Here is a 26267-nt window from a genome sequence, read left to right as displayed (position 1 = left end):
AGAAGAGCTGGTCACAGGTGCAGCTGCCCTGGCCAGCCAGTGGGTTGCTGAGAAACAGAAGTGGGAAACAGATTTCTGTGCCCAGGTCCAGAGGTTTTGTTTGTTTGTTTTCCTTTAATATAATGAATTTAACATCTGATGCATTACCTTCCTCCATGAGCCCAGATGTGCTGATATATGTGTCTTACCAATTCACTTATGGAAAAGATATTCTATATTTTGGTATTTCATCATTTCAGAATAAAAAGAAGATGAACATACTTTACATTTCAGCAACTGCCTCCAAAACTTTCACAGCATTAAGATACATTTCAGTTCTTCACATGAACACAAAGGAAACAGTCTTCAACAGATGTGGACAAGAAAAACACCTTATCTGCCTCAAATGAGAAAGGCTGGAATTTGGTTTTAGACAGTACACATTGCTTTAAACACAGGCCTAATTAAAGTAATGCTGTTACAATTATAAACACAAACTAAAAGGCTTCCGCACAGCCTGTGCTCCAGTTTTGCCTGTGTTTACCAGGGGCATCACCCCTCGAGAAGGTTTCAGAGCCCACACAGACATCTAGTGGCAGGTGAGGACACTGCACGGTGGCACCGCCACCTGGCACAGCCCCGCGGGGCCCTGAGGCCGTGCCAGGGCTGAGGTGAGCTGGCTTTGCTACGGCTGTGGTTGGGCAACCCAACAGGGAAAGATGCGCTGCTCCCTCCGTGCCTTCCCAGCAGCCATGGAGAGACAGCTGCTCTCTGGCAACTCTGGCTTCCCAAATTTACATTACTATTGATTCTCTTCAATTAAATCAGAGCTCTTTTTTGTCTTTCTGAGTACCTTTAAATGTCTCTCCTCTTGCTACTATTTTATCTTACTTAAAAACTGCAGAGGCTAATTATGTAGCATCATTTGAAAGTCTCTCTGAGCGTGGCTATGCACAATGCAGCTGACTGGAACACACTGGGGCAATGAGACTTTACAGACAGCAAAACGCACACACGATGAGCAAGACCAGTCAATAATAAATTCTAAATGGTTGGAGGAGGAATATGACTTGCTCCACAGTCCACATCAATCAATGGAAAGATGCCTAAAACTTCAGTGGGGTTTGAGTCCCACATCTGCAAAGGAGATCAAGCGCCACAGCTCTGCACAGAGTTGTAAGAGCTCAGTGCCCTGATTCTGCTCTGTTACACCATTTTAAATCAAGCAGTACTCAGTGGTGTCATAACCCTGTACATCTGTGTCAGACCCTGTGTTGCAAGGACAGACTCGATGCCAAGAATGCAAAACAGATGTTGCTTTCCTAATGTTTTCTTGTTGTCCTTTAAGTTGTTTTCATGGGGTTCTGTTTTCATTTTGGGGAGCAAAACAGGTTGACAGGACTTTTCAGAGGGCAGACTGGAGGAAAGCTTCTGCATCTTCCTTTTTTATTTTGTGTGCATGTGTGAATATGCAGAGGCTTTGAGTTACAACTGGGAAAAATATCTTTTTTTTTTTTTTTTTTTTTTTTAAGCTTCATTTGTGCTGTGCTTAGTTCCCTTGGGGCAAAGGGAAAGGTAGCTATTTGTGGATGGGAAAAAGAGCTTTTGTGAACAGCAAAACTGCATCACCAAACGGCTTAAGAAAAAGATTTTTTGAAGTTATTTTTTACTACTACTTTAAGAGGAAACAGGGATAAATATATCTTTTTTGCATGTTGACTCATTAACAAATTTAGCAATAAACACCTTGCAATTAAGTCCACTAGTTTACTGCTATCCAGAAGTTTCTCAATACTCTGCACAGAAGGTTTTGGAAAACACATAACTAAGAAATGGTGAAGGCAAATCCCAACAGCTTGCTCAAGCAAATCTAGCCAAGGCTTAAACTCACTTCTGAACACTGAAATTCGAGATGCTGTATCAAATAAGCAGCTCTTTTTCCCTGAAGAGAAGAAACTGGGTGTAGCTAACCTAGTGCATAATAGGTTTATTCTCATTCACAAAACAGGAATTACTTTATGGCCCCAAAGTAAAACTAGCAGAGAAATATACTGGCAGATTTGCTGCAGATGTGTGTTGTGACACGTATGCAGGGAATCTGCTATTAATCACACGCTAAGATTTTAATATTATGTAGGGTAATGCAGGCAATCATTATGGTGGAGGTTCTGGATGCATAACAGCCTAACCCACAAATGGGACTTTAAATTTAACTCATTTGAGCTCACTCTCACACTGCACCAGTTGAATTCCCTGGTTCATCCCCCCACTCTCCACTACATACATTTATTTCAATATCTATTGTGCTTTTCTTTTTGTGCTTGTCCTCCGCTTCTTTTCTTGAGACACAACAGTTGTTGGGGAAAGTGCAGCTTTTCAATTCTCCCGTTTGCCAGACTATGACAGGAATGTTCTTGTTAGAGGGGCTGTTTGTGAGACCCCTGGACATGTACCCAGCACAGGAAACAGTCTGGCTCAAATGCTGGAAAAGCCATTCTTCACCTGAATCCTTCAAAATTTGTGTCTGAACATAACTAGAACCTATGTATCCATACCCGGGCTGAGATTACTGCGGACAATTATACCGTGGAAATGCATTATTCTGACAAAGCAATCAATCACGTTATTTCTCACAATTTCAGTTCACCCCTAAAATTTTCCTTACCTCCAAAGCCAGCTGGATATTATATTACTGAAGCTGTTGAAAGGGTGTAACACTAACCATGAAGCCAAAGGCCACTAAAACTATGCAATGCATAAATTTTTATTGTTTGCTCAGCATTGAAATCTCATTAGGGCTCATAACTCATCGGCGCACTGCAAACATTTGCATCTGCTGATCATGAGAACTTGGACGGAATGTACACCTTTGGCTAATTTACTTGTTATGTTTTTAGATGAGACTGTGTTGCTTTTTATTTTCTTTTAAAAAGTCCTTATGCAGTTGTGAGTCAAATGTCCACTTTTTAAACTGAATACATGAAAACTTTCATTTGCAGTTTCTCAAGGTTGTTCTGTTGCTGGCAATGTTCATGATCATCATTTTACAAAAGCTTCATTTGACTTAGTATTCAGGGTAGTCATTGTTTGAAAACTGTGCCCCATAGAGCATTTCACTTCATTCATCCTTTCTGTTTTATGCAGCCACATTTTAATTAGATTAAAATTTGTCCTCCAATTAGCTTTCATTAAAGTTTATAGATTACAGGAAAAATCTCCACTGAGTTGTGCTTCAAAACTGTGCCTTAAGTTTAAAATGAAATAACTGTGCAAATGAAGCTATTATGAAGATTATTACTATGCAAAAAACATCAGTCGCTTCTTGGTTTACTTATACATTTAACTCTGTAATTCATTTTGCCAACTTCAATACCTCTGTGTTCTCTAGAGTAGTCATCATAATAATACCTTACAGTTACAGGATACCTTTCATTACCAAGGATCCTTAGGGGCCTGATTCTGCATACCAGTACTCCTGCTGAAGTCCCTGGAACTATTTGAGCAAGTGCTCCTTGCTGCATGTGAACCAGAGCCCAAGTACAGGTCAAACCCTGCTTCCAGATACCCACGTAGCGTTAGTGCTGATCTGCGCAGCTCAGAATGCAAACCAGATATGAACATTATGTAAAAAGTCCTTCTGGGTGAGATGTGGCAGCTGTTTAATGGTGCATGGTTACAGGACTCACCTCTGTAAATGAGGGTGCGAGGACAGATACTTCCCCCACAGTTAAAATTGCAGAGAAAGCTGAGAATGTAATTATCCAGGGAGGAAGCGACTCCGTGGGACACTGGGGCTGGGGCTGAATCTCTGCTGTCACTCACGTCCTCAGATGTGACATTGCCAAGTATCGGATGCCCAGCCACTAATACCTCCTGCACATGCAAATCTACTATGTGCTGAAGGCAATATAAAGTTTACAGTTCACCAGGCTTATCCTACAACTAGACATTTACTCTTGAGCAACCTCTTGGTGGAACACAAGGGACTCCATGTCGGAGCAGGGCACCACAGAAATGGATCTGTTTGCAGGAAATTCCCTCCCAATAGCAAGAGCTATAAATATATACACATAATTAAAAATAAAGAGAGAGAGAGAGAGAGAGATGCAGCCAATGTTTTAAAACTAAAAATAGAGACACTTGGGTTACAAAAACAGGGACCTGTCTTTGCTCTAGCAACATATTTCTGATAGGAAGAACGCAGTTGAAAACAACTACTTTACTACAAATGAAATGTAGGTCATTAGCATGGGAGAATTATTTCAGCAAAATGCAGGAGTGTAAAAAGCAGTTTTCCCTATTTTTCATATGCTTATTGGTTGATCAACCAGTAGTAAGTCTTCACATCTCTGTGGTAACTAGTGTTATTCCCACTTAGCAGATGGCAAAAGTAAAGTTTAAGGGTGTCAAAGGCTAGAGGGGAATTTATAGTTTAAATGCTCTGACTCAAGCCAAGACCATGTTTCCAAGATGCAAAGCAAACAGCAGTAATACTAATTTTAGGAGTCATGCTCAAGTCTGTCCCTTCCTCCACCTGTACTTCTCCTCCTGGTGTTCACTTCTGCCATCACGTTACAGCATGCCAACCTCAGTTGTGCTGACTCATGAGCTTATGGGTCCATGTGATGAAGCAGACCAAGGGATTGATTCAGGACAAAAAAAGAAAGAGAAAAATGAGAAGGGTGGAGAGATGAGGAGAGATATTTTGCACTAGATCAATTAAATCTGAATATATTGACAGGAAAACAGAAGTACCCATGTAAACAAGAGAGCAGCTGGATGCAGCATAGGGGCAAGAATGAGTATTTTTGTAGTATTTCTGTTGTTGATGTTGATGGTTTTGTACCACAGGACTGAGGTCCAAACCATTCTGAAATAATTCAATTTTTGTGTTTTAACTCTTTTATAACTCCTCTTCTGTTTACCTCCCTTTGCCTGCTTTGCCCTGGGGAAGATCATAGTTACTCCTCACTACCTTAGCTCAACAAATTTGAACAAGAAAATTCAGAAACTGCAAGTATTTGACTTTCCGCAATCAAGACCTGGAGCACCAAGTTTGCCTTCTCAGTTACACTGTCTGTATTTCAGTAATTCTGCTTCATTTCCTCAATAGAATTGCCATGTTTCATAAAATACAGACAAACTAGTCATGCTTTATGTCAAGGGTGCATTTACAAATAGTTTATAAAAGATTTAGATGATTAACCATATATTAGGACAGTTAATCAAATTTAAGAGGCTATTTCAGAATTCTACAGATCAAGCACTTATTTATAATCCTTGTTATTGCTTTCTACCTTACATCCAATCCTAATGCACACCATTAGAATATTCTGCTAACTCTTTATCAATTATTTGTGTTAGCAGAAAAAATCCAAACAACAACAACAAAAAAAACCAACAAATCAACCCCAAATCCTATCGTAAGGAACAGGTTAGATAATTAGGACATTGAGACTCCTAGACTAAACGAATCAGACCCAAGAATCAAATCTTTGGAGATAATTAGCCTCTGCCATGATTTAGATGCTTCAAGGTCCTTAAAAATCTCAGCCCTCATCACTGTGCACATGGGATTTAGGCAATTAAAAAAAGCAGGCAAAGTGTCATCTGAAAAGGCACAAATGCTGCAGTAACTGCAACAGCTGAGGAACACATATTTTCTTCAAAAAACCATCGGCATCATGACAGGTTGCTTAAAGCTTCAGTGCTTCATGCTGGTTGGGAAAAAAACCAGACAATGGAAAACTTGAGGAATGTTAAATTTAACTGTTATCCGTACAAAATGTAGTTCAGCTCAGTTAGAACAGAATGAAAAGTTATTTCTTGTCATTTTATTCAGTCATTTGAAGGAGCGTCTTCTCTTTTTCATAGTTTTCACTTGGTACTGGGCATACAGAATGTTTTTAATGAAGAACTAACTACAGATTACTTTTATTGTGATATGATTTATATAGCTTAAAAAAAAAATCTGTTCTGGAAGTATAGTGTATTTGGTGCTATTTTTGCCTAGGAATGGAAACTCGAACTGGAAATAGAGTCATTCATTCACACTTCCAGGATGACATCGCGTTGACAGGCATGCAAACTTGGAAAGGTGCTACGCAGTCACTCTTAAAATACTACACTGTATTTTTTTTCCTTCTAAGCTTCAATTAAGAAAATATTATAGAAGGATCAGTACTTTGTGAAGGCTAAGGGTTCATCATTTGCAAGAGATCTTCTTTCAGAAGTACAAAGACAGAAAAGTCAAGGCACTAACAACTAAATAAACTGTTTTCACAACAGAACTGGCACCTTCAAGCCCCTCTGCCGTGAGGTGCTGTGCTGTCAGGAGTTCTGCTTGTTCACACTCATCTCAAAGAGCATTCCCCAGTCCCATCAGAAAGGTCATCAAGCCTTCCTGCCAGGTAGTCCGTCACTTGCCTTGGTTGGGCTTTTTTTCCCTCAATTTGAGGAGAACGAAAGTCATAAAAAGTGTGAGAATATGGTTGAGGTAAATAAACTTAGAGATTCTAAAAGAGCTGGAATGCTGTTGGTGCTAACAAGCCCTGAGCAAGTGATCCATGTCTGGCATGCTCTGCCAAACAAACTGCAATTACAGAAGAACCAAAAATAAAACAAGCAACTTTAAACCTCGTGAACGTGTGAGCCTGGGTCTAAGAATCATATTTGCACTTGCTCCCACAGGCTTGCTTCCAAAAGGCACCCAAAACTGGAGGGACCTCTCTAATGGGAAGGAAGGAAGGAAAGTTTCCATTTGAGACCTGGCATTTTGGAACGGCAGAAAGAGCAGCTGACCCCAGGGGCTCTTGCCCCTCAGTGTCAAATTCCTGCAAGAGCAGCTTGTGAGACTTGGGCTGTATCATACCTGAATCAAAACGTCAGGGCTCGAATCCACAACACAAGTCATGCTCTCTGAAACTGAGGTACATAATCCTCTTGGCTTTGCTTTCTGTTGGGCTTTTCCACCCTTCTGCATGCCTCTGCAGTGGCAATCAACATGTGCTTCCCCTTTTTGTCTTAAAGAGAAAACCTCAGCTAGGCCCAAATTTTAATGATTTCAAACGATGCGCTCTGTAACTTCCTTTGCAGCAGCTTCCTTGTTTGCTGCTGGTTCTAAAAACCCCCTTTGACCCGCTCATAAGAACACCATTTCTGTTTCTGTCATCCCAAATTAACAAATGAATGAGGAGAGGGAAACTCCCTGTCACTCCAAACCTTCACCCTTCAAGTCCCCCTGCCTCATTGCAGCCCTGGTGCTCTAAAATAAAGGGAGCATTAATGGGCTGAAGTTTCCATGGGACATCAGCACTTACTTAAATGATATTCTGAATCGTGGGCTAGCTGGTGGTGGGCAAGGGCAGGTATTTACTTGGGGCAGTCTCTTAGGATACAATGGATTTATGGCCGTCAATTCTGAACAACACCACCATTGTCTCTTCACATTCTATCTGCCTCCATTATTCATTTGTGTTGATTTTGATTGATGAAGACACTTTAAAAAAGAAGGGGAGGAAGGAGGAGGGGGAGAGGAATACTTCAACTGTTTGGTTTCTAATTCCTGTAAATCTACAGTTCATACTGCAGAAGTACTTCTCAAAAGAAATGTCAATCCCCACATTTTGGTAAGGGGTTTTCCCTTTTAGCAGTCTAACTTCTTTCTGAAAGAAGTGGGGTGCAAACAGTGCTTCCATGACATGCCTAATCACCATAGGGGTGGCACATCACACTTCAATCAGCCAAGAAATGTTGGGTTTTTTAATGAAAAAGTATTAAGACTTCTGCAAAACCTCTTCTGCATGTTAACTTCCTATGCTACAGTTAATTAAGTTTTAGAGCAGGTTTGATAAGTCAAAAATTGCTTGGACCACAGTCTTGAACCCAAGAAGAGTAGACAAAACTTCTTCATTCAAAGTGAATGCACCTGCTAGAAATCTGACCGTGTAGAAGTCATCAAAAAAGCCCAGCCTTGGCTTGCTTGCTTCCAAATATATGGTATTTTCTGACCTCTAATTAAAATATCCTGACAGAATACAGATTATGAACCACCCGATACATTTCTTTCCATGGGAGGCAGCGTCTGAGGCCTGGGGGTAAAGAGATTCCTGAGAGTTGTTTATATTCAGTTCACTCCTCTCAAAGTTTTAAATGAGCTTCTGAGCAAGCACTACAAACTTGCCAAGCTCTCTGCTTACTTATGGAACAGAGAGAAAGAAACAGAGAAAGAAAGAAACAAAGAGAGAGAGAGAGACAGAGAGAGAGAGAGAGAGAGAGAGAAAGAAAGAAAGAAGGAAAGAAAGAAGGAAAGAAGGAAAGAAGGAAAGAAGGAAAGAAGAAAGAAAGAAAGAAAGAAAGAAAGAAAGAAAGAAAGAAAGAAAGAAAGAAAGAAAGAAAGAAAGAAAGAAAGAGAGAAAGAGAGAAAGAGAGAAAGAGAGAGAGAGAGAGAGAGAGAAAGAGAGAGAGAGAGAGAGAAAGAGGAGGAAAGAGAGAAGAGAAAGAGAGAAAGAAAGAAAGAAAGAAAGAAAGAAAGAAAGAAAGAAAGAAAGAAAGAAAGAAAGAAAGAAAGAAAGAAAGAAAGAAAGAAAGAAAGAAAGAAAGAAAGACATTCACCACAGGTTTCCATTTCTTCTCAGAGATCTACCCCAGCACATGCTGACTGCCTGTAGCCAAGGGAAGCCCAGTATCCTCCTGAATATTTGGCCACAGGATTTCCTTACTAGTTCCACCCCTTTTTGCACTTTAATTAGCATGAGCTATAATAAAGCAAGAGAAGTAAAAAAGAAAGTGAAAAAAAAAAGACAGATAATTTTTTAATAAACTGGCGTCAGATGTCACAGTCACCACCACCTTCATAAATCAACTCCTCTATTGTAATTTTCGTGTCTAAAATGCTGGTGTTTTAAAATGACTGCAGGCTCAGAAAGAAAGCTTTGCTGTTTCCTATTATCTCTGAAAATGTGGGCTTAGAAACATTACTTACAAAAAAAAGAAAACTTTACTTCCAAGAAGAAATAGGTGAAAGGAGGAAGAGTCTGTGGAACTGCTGAATACACAAAAGCTTGCTGCTTGACCACTTGGTTTGTTCTACAAAGCATAATTACATCTGCCTTTTTATAATGTTGTGTGGTTCATATTATTACTTTCTGCACCATCTTTCATGTTTCAAGGGAGTAGGCTGCTACTAACTGGTGTTAGGAAGAAACTAATTCTAATTACTCAGTATTTCTGCAGCTCCCTGAGAGGGATACAAGATGTGTGCAAAATCATCCAGTTCTGTTTTTGAAACTCCCGTCTTCACAATTTTGACTTTTCAAAATGATCTGCTCTTAATATAACATGAGTTGTCAAAGGCTGTCAAATAAACTATAAAACTCTCAGGAAATAAACATCTCTCCCCTAGTAGGTTTGTATATATTTCCGCAAAAGTAAAGAATTCTAAAAGTAAATAAACACATGGGAGGATTAGAGAAGCAATAAACAAAAGCATTTCCACATTTTGAATTTAAGAAAATAGGAGCCTCTTTCCAGCCATTGCCAGGAAATACTAATGCACAGAGGTGAAGTTTGTACTAGCTAAAATATTATTTCATGCTAGGGCATATGGACATGCATTCACTCATGCATGCACACATTGCATGTATATATATATATATATATATATATCCCCAACCAAAATGTAAATCAGATTTCTACCGTGCCTTGATGGATTGATGGGCAGAGGATTTTAACACCCGTTTGGACCGACACAGGCACGGGGACTCCTTGCTGCAGGATGATAAAGACTAAACCTTTTAGCCCTAATGAAGGAGTTTACAGGATTCCTAATCCCTGCACCCCACCTCACTTCTCCCGCAGCCCTGCTGAAAGCTTTAAAACAGTCCCCAGCACTAACATGGTACAGAGCCTGTTGAACATGCTGATCTGCTCATGATTACTCTTTGCCACTGTAAAACAATCTAACTCCTCAAGTGAATGGAGTCTGTAGCAACAATGGTGTTATTGACTTGTTGCTCCAGCTCTATTTAGTTATTACCCTCGAGGCCACAATCAATAGACTTTGCACCAAGTCAGCCTAATAAATCCCAGGCTTTCACTGGAGCTTTGCCAGGAACTGCTAGAAAATCTATGGCAGTCAAACACTTAGAGTATGAATAACATAGAAAGCTGTACTGACAGCTGTATAAATTAATTAACAAGGAATGTTCTTACTCTTTTAAGAAGATCATAATGCACGTTTACCATGATTTAAGGAGTCACAGGTAGAGCAACAGAAAAATTACCTTTGTGCTTTCATTTAAAATAAAAATCAAATATGATTAAAACAAAACAGCTTCGGACTACTTTTTCCTCCCTTTGATTATTGGAAAATCTGCATTCACATTACTGCTGTGGCCATTTAATTATTCCAAGTTTGATTTTAAAAGGAACTGAGCCCAGCAAGCACTGACCACTCAGTGCAAACGGTGCTGGCATTTTAACCGGATGAATGTCGGCTGCTGTGTGCTGGTATCTGCGAGGGGGACTTAAATCACATTTGCAATGCAGTGATTAAAACAGAAACAAAAGGAAGGGGGAAAACAGCTGTTCAAGAAGTAAGAGGTTGGTCACTAGTGAATTCCAGGTTCTTTCAGTTCCTTCTGTAATAAGCAAATATTCTGCAGAGTCAGCTGCGAGGCGCCTGATCGCGGTGTCCGGAGACGCGCTGAACCCACTGTGGCAAGAGCTTGGTGCCAGCCCCGGAACAAAAGAACCTCCTTTTTGCACGCTGGAAACAAATGTAACAGATCAATAGGCTCTTACAAGTGATTAGCTGCCCCAGTGGTACTCTCTGGGAGCATTCAGCTTTCCTAGCGAGGGTCACTGCTTTGCTGGGAAGCGAGGAGGGGCCTGGGCACCTGCCAGGCTGGCTCCCCACCAGGGGAGGTGGGCACAACCTGGGGCACACACCAATGCTTGAGACAGAGTCCTGGCCTTTGGTTTGCAGGGAAGTAAAGGAAGGCTTGGGCAACACGGCAGATCTAAGCCATGCTGTTAGCATGGGAGAGATGAAGGAAATCTGTCCTGGCCCTAGGCAGAACTGATCTCATGAGCGAGGTGAGGGAGGTCAGACCAACCTGTCCCGTCTGAGGAGGGGCAGCAAGCAGATGAGGGGGACACAGACACCTTTGACAGGAAAAGAAGGTGTGACCATGCTCTGAGGTGTCTTTCACCATCCACAGCCAGGAAAGGACTTCAAGCAACCCTGAGAAGCAAGCAGAAAGCCTACTTGCTCTCAATAATGGATGCTTGTTTTGCTCCTTTAGGGCTTTAGGGGCTCTTAGGAACCTCACTGGAAGCAAGGGGAATCTTTTTTTTTCATTTGGATGAGGAGATTCTCAGGAATCAACATGGGAAAAGCCATTAAGCATTACCTTATCTTGGGATACTTGGTTTATCCATCATTTCTAAAAGAAGGAAAATCCTGCTTATTTAACTTGGTGAAGAAAGGGGTCACGTTTGGATCCCAACTCATAGGAAAGGGGATGTGAGTGCTGGAATGGATATATTCTGAACATACTCTCACATTGAGGATGGACAACCTCACCCTGAATGGTTGGTAGACAGTTTTTTAAAAAACTAGATTTCAAAGGTCATTTTGATACTGCTTGTTATCAGCAGAGAGGAAGGGATGAAGTTCATTTCACAGCTCTCAGTTCCTCTCCTCTATGGGCAAATGCATTTAGTCTCAGCTTTTGAATTCAAAAGTAGGGCTTTCAGGAACTTCAATGTTTCTAAGGATTGAGGAAGCAATTTCTACTGAAGTTTCCAAATTCTGTTTTTGTCCTCCTGCCCCAAAAGGACTCATGAGGTTTTTTGGGGGAAAAAAAAAGTTACACTTTTCATCGAGAACATGACCTCAAATTTGAGGTTATTTGATTGCTTCTGAGTACTGCTCTTCCCTTCTCCCTTCCATTTCTTTTTCTTTTTAAATATGGCAAATTACTTTGTTTTAAAATACTCCTTTCTACAGAGTCATATGTAAAGGATTAAATAAAAGATCTGTTTGGGAATTAGGACATATTTTCAAGAATAGTGAGGTGGAGAGCCACAGTTTCTGAGGGCTCAGCCCTGTGAAAAGGGCCTAATTTTCATTATCAGATGAATATCTGTCCTTTTAAAACATAACTTCTCTTTAATAAGGTCAATTTCAGTCCCCAAAATTGTGTCATCAAAAGAACTATTCATATTTGAAAATTTAGGATTCAGAATTCATTGAAAGTAATTTGAACCCACCAGGGATGCACCTGGAACCTTACAGCTCTCCTGGCAATGTACCATCAATGCCACATGCCATTGTCTGGCACCTTGTTAGCAAAATGGAGTTACTCTGTGTGTGAGGAAAAAAAGCCTGCACAGTTTCTGGGCCCTGGGTCACCCTTGAGGTTTCCTGTGCCATGTGACTTTTTATTAATGAACTTTCTGAAGACTCAGTCCATCACTGTGACATGTTGATGCAGCTTTTGTAACGAGCAGAGGCAATAACACACCTGTATTTTTCAAGCAGCTATTTCAAACACAATATCTAAACTCCTGCACCTTTATTTTGTGTGTGCAAACATGTCAATGGAGCTCAAACCTCAGCACGTGTGCCAATTCCTGACCTGGCAGCAGGACACAGCAATGCAGTGCTGGAAGCTCCATGAGTGGAAGGCAGAGACTGAACATCCAGGGCCTGCCAAAAGCAACAGTGCTGGATCTGGGGCTGGCATCCTTTTTCCTTCTGAGCCAGTTTTGCAGCAAGCTCCACGGTGCTGTCAGGAAGCTGCTCTGCTTTGCTGATGAGATTTAAAACTAAGCTCCTGGTCTTTTGGGAGTAGTTAAAGATCCTGAGATAAAAGTGAATCTCATTAGCCAATCTTAAGAAACTCATAGGAAGAGGGGCTGTAGAAGGAGAAATAGCTGTTTATGAGCACAGCAATGCAGAATTTCATTAAGTTCTTGCCCATATTCTGCATCTGACCAATACAGAAGAAGACAACTACAGAGACACCAAAGGACTCCCAACCTCTCATTTCCTAACATCTTCAGAAATATTAATTATCAGCTTCACAGCATTATCCAGCCTACTTGCTTTTTTCTTCACTGCTCAGCCTCTTGATTGAGGCCCCCCTGGCCTCTCTGCAGCCAGCTCCACACACAGCTGGCACAGCTGACTCTGCCTGTCCTCAGCCCTCTTATCCAAGACACAGTGTCACCCTGGCTGCCTGTCCACCAGGAACTTTCTAGAGTGACACCCAAAGCACAGAGCATGAAACAGCTTCACAATTTGGGTCTGATGTGCAATTATACTACCCATTTAAATTTTAAAATAAAACTGCTAATGCTTAGCAATCACAGGAAAAAAATTATGATTATTCAATCAAATGTAGGCTAAAAATCTGACTCTCTTTTTAACTTGTCTCTTCTTTCCCTGCTCATTGCACTGCATGCAAATCCCTCTCCCCTCTTCACAAACTAATTTGATGGTCTTATTTTTAAGCATAGTAACAATTGTCCATACTAGTAATCAAATAACAGCATTTTCCCCTAAGTACCTAGGTTTTTTCACTTGTACATGAATAAGTACAGTAATTCCCAGGCATACAGCCACAGCAAGGCAGGACTTCCAAAAAAGTGCATCACTCTTCACAGCAGTGCCTGCTACACTACTCTGCAATTGCTTCTGCTCCTTGAAATAATCCCCTCTGAAATGGAGTTCTGGATTTTGGCGGGTGATAATCCCAAGGGGTACCACAGTGATAGCCAACTACCCGTAACCAATAAAAGTAAGCTTGCCAAAGCATCCTCTTCCTCTTTTTAGTTCTCTGATTTCCATATTCTTGAGAGCTGGCCCAGAAACCCTGGCCAATAGCAGACAGCTATATCATGGCACAGATTTAGAGGATGAGGAGTATAAATGGAAATACAGAACAGTTGAAAAATTACATTTTAATTCAATTTTCTAAAAAACAGTCCCACACTTAAATGCACTTTGGACGAAGACCATAAAAGTTGTACAGCTTCTCTGGCTGCTTTTCTAAACTCAAATGTGTGCTATCTCACTTCAATCTTAACTGCTTCTTAAGGTGATAACACTGAACAATGTGGCTCTAGAATATATAGGCCAAACAAGAAGCAGGAAACATTTTTCTTTCCAGCAGGTCTGCAGAGGTATAACAAAAAGAAACACTCCTGAGCACTAGACTAGCACTGAACATAAATGATAACATTGTACAGGGCTGAGTTTTCACTGATTTGTTCCTTTCTACCAAATGTTCTGAAGGTAATTGGCTCTGGAAAAGAATCTGTGCAAAGCTGGCATGGCCCAGCCTGCTTTAATTGGGGTGGTGCCCACCAAGAGCTCCTCAGGATCAGGGCAAGGCATCCTCCTGCCCAGCCAGGCTCTTATTTACTCCTGTCACTTCAAAATCTCTCCATGGTGATAGACTGGATCAACCCAATCTAAATGTTCTGATCTGTTACATACGTGGAAAATGAGAGACTGGCACACACACACATACAGCAGCTGTTTTCTCAGTGCAGTCCTTTAATGGCCTCAACACAGAGCACAAGGCAAGTGAATTAGTCCAATGGAGACTGAGTTACCTTCCCCTGTCTGTGCAACATGGGAAAGGAAATTCAATGCCTGCTTTAAATGACAGAATTAAGCTAGATGTAACTTGCAAATTGATTAATTTTCTCAGCAGACCGAGATTGATCTGAGTTTTCTCTTTTTGTGCAGTAAGTATTCTACACTTATCCTGAAACAAGTTAGCTAAAACAAATTAGTCAGCGAGGAATAAATTTAAAGGGACACTGACAGATCTAATTTAGCCCCAAATTAAAGATAAAAGTGAGAACAATACCAAATAAATATTAAAAAGTCAGCCTGGAAAAAATCCCAATGCTTCTGTGGACTTCTTATAAGGGAATAATTTTTATTTAAATAATATTCACAACCTGCAATCAAGTTCTGTGGTGAAGGTGAAATTTACTTTCAGTGGGGTGACACCATCAAGTGCACTCAGCTTTTCAGCTGCAACCACCAGCAGCAAATAGAGTACAACAAGCAAATGCAAAATTTGTAACCAGTGATCCAGGGTTGGTAGTTGACAGTTTAAATACATTGCTATCTTGATAGCATAATATTTTAGGGATCATCCATAAAAATGTCAAGTATTTTAAAAGGCACTTATGAGAGCAGGCAATATGATCATTGCTGGTATGATTGCTTTTATCCAGAGGTCCTCCTGAACTGCTGTGCCAACTTGTGCACTTGGAAATTCATGCTTCCACCACCAACTTCACCCACTTAGAGGAATTCTGCAAAGATGCAGCTCTGTGGGCCTTAGGACCTGACCTGGCATGACTGGACTAAAAAGGAGACTAGTTCATTCACATTCATTTAACAATAGTTTAACCTAACTGGTTTTGTGGCAATTTGAAACAGTTCTGATTTTTTTTCAGTTTCAAATTCAGCATTTGTATTGCACAGATATTAAAAAAAAACCCAAACATTTTCAGATTGGGTCTGTTCAGTAGCACTTTCCCACCATGCCTTTCAGTCCTTCTTTGGTCAAAAACCAATTTCAAGCTCTCAGCACCTCCTGTGATGGGGACTCAGACACATGCAGACTCTCCTTGCTGTTGTATGAAATAAGACCCATGGCATCCATACCATAAATGATCAGCCACCCCTTATTAGATCTCAAGTTGCTAACTGAGCTCAGAACTTTCACATTTTATTTATGAGACACTTTAAGATAGTAAATAAAACCTGATGTGCTGAATAAAACAAAAAAGACAAAGGAATGACAATAGCAATTGAAGCTCCTTGTGGGGGAAGCACCACAGAACACAACATTATCCATGGCTGCAATAAATCAGCACTGAAAAGAGTTTAATAAAGCTATTGAGTAAAAGGTAGAGAAAGGAAGTGTAAGGGCAGTTCTTACAGGAAGAAGTAAATTGATTATATCACCCTGATGGTGATAAATATGGTGATATCAGCTGCCTTGTTGTTCAACTGGATGAAATAGCACGTATTTCACCAGCCTATGGGATTAAAACCTGGAGGTGACAAATTGAATTGGCATTAAGAATAATGTTTGCCTTTGTAATTCTTTTTTTCTCAAGAAACTTACTATATTGAATGGGACAAAACTTACATTTAAAGGAAAGCTTTATTTGTCACACATATGATCTTAACTCAATAAACCAAACAAGGCTTTTCTCTCTCCCTAAATCAGTATAATAATGGTAGTTTTGTTTAAGCTGCTTGTTTATACAAGAGCCTGTAGATATATAGACCTTAGGCTAATCCTATTGCTGAAAGTAAGACCTAAATGAAAACAAATCTTTACCAGCAGATCTTTATTTTAAAGACAGCTCTGTTCAAATCAGCTATGCTGATTAAACTCTGAGATAACCCACACACCATTTAAGGTCGATCACTTCAGCAAACATGAGCTTTGCACTGCAATTTTCTGGTCTTTTATTTTCCAGGATAGCAAAGACCCCCAAAACGACTTTATCAGAGAGTTACACAACTTCAGGCCAACAGATTCTGCAGGGAAAAGAAATAAATGCAAAAGCTCAATTTTAAATCTCTGTGTTAGATTCTCCAACAATGCTGGATTTTAGTATTGAAGAGCAGGTTCCATTTTCTCTTTTTCTCTTTCATGCACACACTAACTAGAACACAGAGTGATGGCACCTTGACTTTTTCTGGTCCACATAACATCTACACAAAACTCATGAAAATGATGTGCAAGAACCTGAATGTGGTTTTACTCCTCCCAAACAAAATATTTTTCCAAGGAGTACATAATATCTCTCAGGGATACAGTGGAGAGTGGGAATAAGGGAAACAGAAAAAAGCAATCTCTTTTAAAAGCCAGCAAACTTTTAAGATTATTATTATTATTTTTCAGTGTGAAACAAAAGCCCTATACCAGAAAAAGCTTGGTAAATGCTTGTCTTCTGCAAATACATTGGTAGGGTCCATCACTTTATGTGCTCACTCATTACATGCTGGTGGACTTAATCTTTAAAAGAAACTTAATTTTCTCTGTGAAAACATTTGCAGAAGAGAACTGATAAACTTGGTCAACTTCCATTTTCCCCCTTCCTCTACCTTTTCTACTGAAGAATAGAAACAGGCCCCCCTGAGGACTCTGGCCCTCAATGATTGACCAAAGCCAACAGAGCCCAGTGCCAGCAACAGTGGCTTCAGTGCTCCCTGCAACCCTACAGCTCCCTGTGATCTGCCCAGATGAGTCTGCAGTCCTTTCCTAAACACACATGCACAGATTTGTTTGTGGTTTCTGCAGAAGAAATATTGCCTCAGGTTGTATTAACTTCTGGAAAGAGTTTTCAGTGGCGATTTTTGTTTGCTGGAAAGAAAAACTCCGTGCTCTTGATAACCCCTACTCCCCCTACAAAGAGATTCCATGAGAAACCCTCTGCTATGGCCAGCAGAGGTGGGAAAGCTGCTGTGGAGCTGCCTGGCCCTCCCCTCTGCCCTGAATCCCTCCCAGGCTCGCACACACCAGGAGCAATGACCGGGCTTGCACTCCCTGCTCACCACAAACGCCCCACTGCAGCTAAAGCACAAGTTTTAACAAGTCTGCTGACTTCAATAGCAGCATTTGCTAACACAACACATGTCCACAAAGTCAGCAGCTCTTTAGAGCAAGGATTACAGATCTCCAAGGAAAAATAAAGTCTAAACAAGGGAGGTGATGGGCTAACTCTGAAAGGACAGATGATTTGGGTCAGAAGTGCATTAAAAGCTTCAAAAGTCATATAGCTTTTTCTCTTAAACCCTTTGTTTATATGTTCAACCCTGCCTTACCCTTCTGTTTCTACCTAAGATCTTGCTTCTTTCTCTATACCTGAGGCCTCTACCCCCTCTGTTTTCATTCCTTGTCTGGTTCCCTCTCCTTGTTACCATAAAGCAGTTTGTTTCCCACTCTTTTCTACTCTTTTGTTCAACCTAAATATTTGTAAAGATAATTTCCTTTCCCAACTCTCCCCAATAAATCTATTAAGAGAAGTGATGAATTCATTGTGCCACAGCCACATTTTGAAAGAAAGGGGTGACATTTTATTGCATGTGGGGAATATGAAGGGGCTGAAAGAAGTGGCTTTGCCTGCAATGAAGTTTCCATTCAAGTCTGTATTTCTGAGTCTTGGAGATAACATTTAAGTCACTACATTGCTCACCCTCATTGATGTCTTAATTCACTTGGCACCTCTTGTTGGCCAGTGATTGAATTTAAACCTGTGGGCTAAAGGGCTCTCTTTGGATTATCTCATTTAGCTAACTGGGTGCTAATCAGAAAACGTGCACAGAGTAGTGAGGCAGTTATTGCTGTGTATAACCAGTTACAGCTCTTCTAATTCAGTATCCAAGACTGAATGTGTCAATAAAAAGTTCAAGGATACCGTGTGAAATTATACCTTCTCCTGGAAGGAAGTGCCCAAGGAACTCTCACCCCAATTCTAAATATTAAAAATTATCTAACACCTTTCAAAAGTGAGGCTTTATCTCCTTCTCAGTGATCTCTTTGTATTAGATAATAATGTTAGATATTTTCATTCAGTTTTGCAAATTCTTGGCTTGAGTGGATTCCAGTGGCAATGAACCTTTAGACTGATCACACATTGTGTGAAATGGCAGGTCTGGTTCTGGGACCCAAGCCAAAGCTGGAAGCTTGTTGGTACAGAAAGATATTTTTAATTGGGAAAGGAACAATTTCAAAAATGCCAAAAACCAACCTGTACATATCTTAGTTTTCTGTCAGATTGATGATGTGACAATTTATTAAGTTTTCTCAACTCTTTGGTCCAGTTGTTAGTCAGAAGAAAAAAGGAAACTGGGAATTCTGGTAAGAGCAATGCCACTAAAAAAGTGGTACACATTCTTTTTCTTCTTGACTTATTCATGCACATCATTTGTCTGTTTCTTGATAAATGAATTTTCTGGACAGCATTGCTCTTATGGCACATCAAGGCTCATGAACAGAGTACACCAGGGGAAATAAGAAATGGACTTTATTAAGTTTATTAGCAGCTAAAAACATGATACTTCAAGGCTGGAAGTAAAGTAATCCACCTACACAATTTGAGTGGAATGAACATTTGGCTTCAACTACAGCTCATATGTAAAATATAAATCCAGTTTCTCCATTGAAAATTCTCTGGGGCTGGGTTTTACACTACCTTGATCAAACTAAGAATTAAAGTTCAAGCTGGCTTCCATTCCCACATGGCAACATGACCTACATGTTTGTATTAGTGGTGCTACTCCTTCCATACCCTTCTTCATATCACCATTTCCCCCAGCTTCTCCTTTTTTTTTTTTTGCTTCTTTTCCCTTCTTTCAAAGTCAAAGTGAGTTTTAACACTATATAGACAATATATTGTGCAGAAAACAGAAAAAGTAATTAAAGAAACATTACAGAAAGAGCCACTTCTAAACAAGGTCCCATCTCTCCATCACTATCAAAATGGAAAAGAGTTGCTATCAGAAACAAATGAAGCAAGAAAAAATTGATCATTTTTGAAAGAAAAATCTGAAGCTCAGTATAGTTGCTGTCAACCTAAACACAGAGGAAATCTCATGGCTGTATGGTCAAGGCCATACTGGAGAAACTGGACTTGTGAGAACCAGCATTTCTGGGCTCAGACCTGCCCCAGACACCCAGTGTGCCTCCTGTGGTTACCTCTGTGCCAGAGCTTTTCCATCTGGAAAGTGAAAGCAAAGCTCACCTCCCACAGAGGGATGGAGCAGGGCTCAGCTCACATCTATGGTGCTCTGATGCCCTTGGATGATGAGAGGTGGCTGTATCTGAAATGCTGTCCTTACACACCCACTACCTGCCATAGTCTGTTGTGGCACATATTGACTTCTACGTTACCAGAAGAAGACAGACCTGATTTCTTCCCAGATCTCACTCCTTGTACTCTGGGAAGCAGCTCCAAAGCAGAAAGCTCAGAGAGTGCTGCTGCTGTTCTTATTGCAAGGCTTTCGCACCCAGACTGTTGCTCTGATGGCCTTGCCAGTAAATTCACACACTGCACTGTCCCTCAGCCAGAAGAGGCCTTGCTGAAAGTCAGTTCAGGCAGGCTGAGGTCTCCAAGAGATCTGGAATGACTCAGATCAGTTCTAACCACTAAAGCTCTTCCAGTTGCTGTTATTTCCATTGACACTCAAAGGCTCTGGTTAGCATGGAATAGTATGGACTCCAGTGAGAGGACATCCCCACTGACTGAGGAAGCAATGGCTCTGATAATCCAGTTCACCTTCCCCTTATTCCATGGTGGAGACTTCAGTAAATATTCTTCCAAAAACCACTGTTTTGAGACCAAATAGGATCAAAATTGACAGATAGGCAGGAGACCATATCACAAGATAATAGGGAGGAGGAGCAGTTTCCTGGACTGGGTGTTGCAGCAGTGGAGCGCAGGAACACAATAACCAACTCCTATAAGTGATCTGCCTGTGTACAAGAGGGAGTTAAATCAGCTAATCATGTATGCCATCACAGGATGGGTACTACAGGGCAGCTCAGAGAGTCCATCAGGCAGTGATCACTCCTTATCTATACAAGCAGCCATGTTTTAATATATGGTGCTTCACCCCACCCTTTTCAGAAAAGATTGATAAGCAAAATGATGAAGCTTTAATGAGCTTAATTGCAAATGCCTTATGTTCTTGCATTGTTGCCAAACAGCTACTTTGACATCCAGCAGTTTACTTAATAACTCCCCCCTCCTTTTCCCTACCCCCTCCAAGCCCAGTAACGTAATTATTCCTGTGGCAACCCCCCTATTTGACGTCTCTTTATTTATTTCCCTTCTCCCCCTCCCTGAATTACTGTAAATGGGTATCTTTGAAAGGAGGGTGGCAGGCAGCTTTTGGTACAGGGCTCACCAAGGAGCCCTCCATCAAAGGGCCCTTTGTGAGCATGCCCTGGACCGAGGCCAATCAGATCATCTTGCTGTCTGTCTCTGAAGAAAATTCGCCCCTGGTATGCAAGCCAAGCCAAGAGCCTAGACAGGGTGACTGCACTCCTAGTCCAACCTGTCTTAGCTGAGTGAAAAAATGCTGAAGGGAAAATTACCTGTTTGGCTCCAGACTGAATTAACTTTTTAATATACAAGTATGTTTATTATTTTTTCCTTAAAAGTGCCTGCCTATCTAATATATTCATTAATGTTATCTGGTCAGTTCGCTTGAAATATTATGAAAAATGTGCAAATGCAATAAGGTGACAGTGCTTGGAGGCAAAGCAAGATGTATTTTCTAATTATATGACAGAAAACAACATTGTTATTAACAAATGACAGTGCAGAGTAATCTTCTTATGTCCAGGCCAGTGCAAGCTAGGATATCTTGCTCCTCATATCCAGAGCATCAGAAGTAGAGGGCCTTGACACCAACTCCTTCCTCATTCAGTGACCACCACAAATCCTCAGCATCCAACTCCATCAAACTCCTGGAGCCAGCCTCCCAGCCCCAGTTTCCAAGTGGCACAGCCTCTGTTCCCCAGCAGAGCCTCCTGCTCTGTCCTGTGCCCTCCCAGCCGAGGGGCTCTGCATTCCATGCTCAGAAATGTTGCATTTTCACCATTTTCACTTAGCTGCTTGCTAAGTCCCCTACGAGATGTGCCTGGGACTGCAGAGGGAGCGCAGAGAGGCTCTGCCTGCCCCCAGCCCCTGCCTCTATCTGGAATTCCTCCCTCTGCTGCCACTTCCCCTCGCAGCTTCTTCCTGCTCCTGCTCTTGACTCTTTTGTTCCCCCTTTTAGAAACACCTTGTAAGTGCCAGACAGGAATTTCCCGACACTATGTCCTGCATTAAGCGAGCGATAATGGCCGAAACAATAGAGAATTATGTCAGTAGGGTGCCCGAACAAAAGAGCAGAATTTAAATGAGGACGCAGCTTTGGTCTTTGGAATTTGTCCACTATAAATGACTCTTCTTATATTATTAGCATGTCTCGTTTAAGTGGAACACATTGTAATTTTAAATGGACAATAATAAAGAAGGATCATATGTCCTATTCTTACATGTGCACTTAACATTCCCTGGGGGTTCTTTCCGCCTGCCATCCCCTCTCTTTCCCCCATCAAAGCCCTTCATATTTCTCACTATATTTAACTATCTTTTTAAAACTTGTTTTTTGCTCCTAGGAGAACCCAAATCTTCTAATCCAGAGCTGTGTAAAGAAAATATAAAGTAGATTGTAGAACTACAGCTTGCTACTTGTGCACCATCCCTGCTCACAAAATGTTCATTTTGCAAATACTATAGAAGAAAACTTAAATTACAGACTATATTTACAAAACCTGCTGACCTTAAACTTATCCTGGGTCTTCCTCTCTGAAAATTTAAATGACATTAGGATCCCTATATTTCTTTCTTAGTTCAAACAACAACCTGCCAGCCTGCCTTTCAAAGCTGGCCATCACCTAGCAGGAGCAAGGATACTTAAAGTAGTCCCTTAAGCAGCCATTCCTTCCTAAAGAGCTGTGCTGGTTTCTGACTACACCTCAGATTATTTTGCAAACTAATTCAAGCCAAAACAGCCACTGACTTAAAATAAGTCTGCTTCCTTTACAATACAGTCCCATGACCAGTTGAACTTCACAAAAGAAAGTCACACCATGGATAGAAACCTGTGTCCAGCATGTCCATTGACACTACTGACAGTGGAAGTTATAATCATGAAACAAAAGATTAAATTTCCTAAATTTCTGTGCAGTAGAAAATGAATGACCCCATTTGTAGTGATATTTTTCACTCATTTCTCATCCCTGTACTTCTTTACAAGCTATTGTCACCTGAAAACTGGGGTTTCAGAGCAACAGCAACAAGAAAATACTGACAGATTAAATAGGGGTTGTCCAAGACAATCTCTCCAAGGTGAATTGCAAGACTAGGTTCAAAAGTCTCATTCGGTAGCCTAGATAGTGTTATTTAATTGCCATTCTGACTGCTTTCTTGACCATCAACATAGCCCTTACTAACCCTATGTCTCAGTTTTGCAACTGGCTATCAAGCAAACCAAAGTGTTGTTAGTAAGCCTGAACAAAGTGCAAAAATTCTTTTGTAGAACATGCAAGCCCATGCAATGGGTTAGTGCTGTTAACTTTCAGAAAGACTTGGTTTAAAAAGGATGTGCTACAGTGCTCTTGATTTTCATTCCTCAGATTGTGGGTTACAGGCAGGGAGCCCTATGCTTTTTTTGCTGCACATGACAGGCTCATTTTTGCTTACTTGAACTGTGATCAGTTTTACCAGGCCCTGACAAGGTACACCAAACACAGCCTTGTTTTTCTTCTAGCAGTGTGCAAGAAGAATAATTTTACATACCTTTTTCCCCCTCTGCAGCCTACAATAGGGCCAAGGAGTGCTTCAGATGAGGTAGAAGCATAGTCGAATAATTTTAGTGGCCTTAAATCAAGCTGGCCAGTATCAAAATACTCTGATTTCTGAAGCACTCACTGGAATTTAAGGGGTCTTTCTGGAATTAATCATTCTGACACAAGACACAACCACACACCATCTCTTTCTTCTATGCACTAATTTGTCATAAAGATCTGTTCCTCTGACATTGTCTCTGGTGCCAATAGATGACAGTCGAGAAAATGTATGTAAAAACAGCCACAGACTAAGCAAGTTACAGATTACAGAGTGAAGAACAGTCCAAAAAAATCTGTCTTAAACCATAAAAAAAGGATGAAACTTGTCTTTTCCTAGAGATAAAGATTTCTGCTCCAAACACCAGTTTTCCATTTCCCAGATGTGGCTTTTGAAAGGATTCACCATTTGTAAAAAAGGAACATGATGAGCAATAGCTATTTCCTGCTAATTTTGCTTCCTGTAGGGATTTGCTCCGTGATGTGATCTCACATGTTCAGGGAATTGTATGTCCCAACTGGAACCTGCTGGGTCTACAGCCCAGTGAGTGATGATATGAAGAGAATGGAAAAAGCCCTTCAGCTTCAGCATGCTGGCACTGCCTCTGCAGAAGGCTGATGAAGAAATAAAGCTGACAATCTGAAGGAGGGATGTGTCTCCACCAACCTGGTACGTGCCAGGCTACCACAGGACGTGGCATCCAGGAGATGTGGCCTTTTTAATCCTGCTTCTAGGTCTGGCATGAGGAGCAGTGAAAGCACACTGGTGTTACAGTCCCTGGGGAAAGTGCCCTCCTGCATCTGCTCTCTCTCAGCTTTTGGCTTTTAAGCCCTGTAGAAGGAGCAGCACCCATTCAGGAGCACAAAGCCCTATCCTGGCACACAGGTCCCCATGCTGTAGCTGCTCCTTGTTTGACTTGGCCATCCAAGAGCTCTAAGCCCTTAAACAGAATCCTAAAACATGGACACTGTAAATGTAAAAGAGAAAGAGCATTTGGGCTACCAGGAAACGCCCATGGGAAATGTGGTGGCGCAATGTATCCCAAACTGTGATACACACCTCATAAAGGCAGGGGAGCCTCTTCAAAGCAGTCACACAGGTTGGCCCAGAACCAAGGCCTTTGCTGCAATAGCACTTGGTGCCATTGGAACAGCTGCAGAAGTAGCTAGGCTGTTATATTTATCTTTTTTTTTTTTAATTTTTAATTTTAAATGTAGTGGCTATCCATTTGGGGATATAAATTTTACTTGTGTCCTGGAACAGAAACATGAAACAACTAAGTCTCACAAAACTCCTGTAAGACAAATTCCATAACACCCCCAATTTTAGAGGCAGAGACAAATGAAGTCAATATCAAACCCAGGGTGTGCACGAAGAGCTCCTACCCCTGTGTTCAAACCACAAGATAATTCCCCTCCTTTCAGGCCCTGATCCAGAGCAAATCAGTTGGAGTCCTTCTATTGAGTCCTCAATCAGCAGTGTAATCACTTTAGCATGTGTCAGGATTAAAACCAGCCCTCCAAATAAGACCATGTCTACACTGCAAATGCCTTACTGATAAAGGAATACCAGCACAGTAAACAGACAAAGCATTCCTGGGGCGGTGTAAACTTACACTGGCAAATCTGCTCTTTGTAGCGGTACAGTAAAATCATCCCCGCAAGCAAAACAAGCACCATTTTGAGGTATAATTGCATCTACATGTGTAGTGTTTGCTCACTGAGAGGTGTCAGTCTGACCAGAACAGCTGTGCTGATAGAAATCTGCAGCACAGACCTGGCCTTATTTAAAAAAAAAAAAAGTTTTAAGCAATTAATAAAAATCAACATTGACTCTCTGGTCAAAGTGGTGTCAGTTTGTCTCTTCAGAAGTTTACACAAATTGGTTGATTTAAAAAAGAGAAAGGAAAGGAATTTAACATGGTTACATGGACTTGCCTTGGCTGGTATTTCGAAGAGTGTAAAGCTATGGAAATCAGATCTACTGTGTGGAAACACCATTTCTGGACACAAAGCCAGGCTTTGTGAGTTTACAGCTAGATTTTTCCAAGCCCCTATTCAGCAAAGTCCTGTAGTCATAGCCTGCTAGTTCCACAGATGGGGGAAAATGGTGACGTGGAGGAGATCTCCCCATGGCCAGCCTCCCTGCAAGGCCCTAAAGGCACACTGCCTCTTGCTGCAGATATCTTTGTGTCACCTTTGCTCCTACAAGTGAGAGTTTGAGACTGGGGGGAAAAAAGGAAGAAGAATACAAGGAAGGTACAAGGGATACAAATGCAAACAGCCAAAAATGAGACAAAAATCTGGCTGGGAAAATTCTTTGGAGGGAAAATGCTTCTCCTGAGAAGCCTTTGAAACACAAGAAAAATCATAGCTTAGCCCAAAAAGTTCCCTTCCATCCTTGGACCACTCTGCTTGCTCCTATTTCCACCTTAGGTGCAATTTATGTTCTGACAGTTTCTTAAGATCCACTTGAACAGAACGAGATTTGACTTGATGATGTGAGATCTGATGAAATTATGTAAGGAAATCCTAATTTAACAACCAATCCCTTGAATCACATTTCCTTAGCCCCAGTAGAATCTCATTGTGATAACCTAATCCGAGCTGCCTCCTCTCTGCTCCCTTGCTGTGCCTAATGCAATCACTGCTCTGCTGAGCTTCATGTTCACCCCTGCCCAGCCTGCTCCCTCCACTCCCTCCTGCACTGATTCCACACAGGGTGTCTGATTTACTCCCCTCCTGCTCCCAGCCTCCTTCTTTGCTGGATTCTCAGCAGCCAAAAGGCTCATTGCCCTGTGGTGCCTTTGCAGACACCACCTCTAATCCTTCTTT

At 41.1% G+C, this 26267-nt stretch overlaps 1 protein-coding gene across 4 annotated transcripts in view; it reads right to left on the bottom strand.

The window, feature by feature from the left end:
- Positions 1-26267, bottom strand: part of VTI1A (vesicle transport through interaction with t-SNAREs 1A) — a 258683-nt gene that overhangs the window by 14968 nt on the left and 217448 nt on the right. The gene's annotated exons all lie outside the window — the stretch shown is intronic.

The sequence above is a fragment of the Zonotrichia albicollis genome, chromosome 7, assembly GCF_047830755.1.
Source record: "Zonotrichia albicollis isolate bZonAlb1 chromosome 7, bZonAlb1.hap1, whole genome shotgun sequence".
Taxonomy (NCBI): Eukaryota; Metazoa; Chordata; class Aves; order Passeriformes; family Passerellidae; genus Zonotrichia; species Zonotrichia albicollis.
The sequence above is the reverse complement of the archived record's forward strand: the minus strand, read 5'-3'. Positions and strand labels throughout refer to the sequence as shown.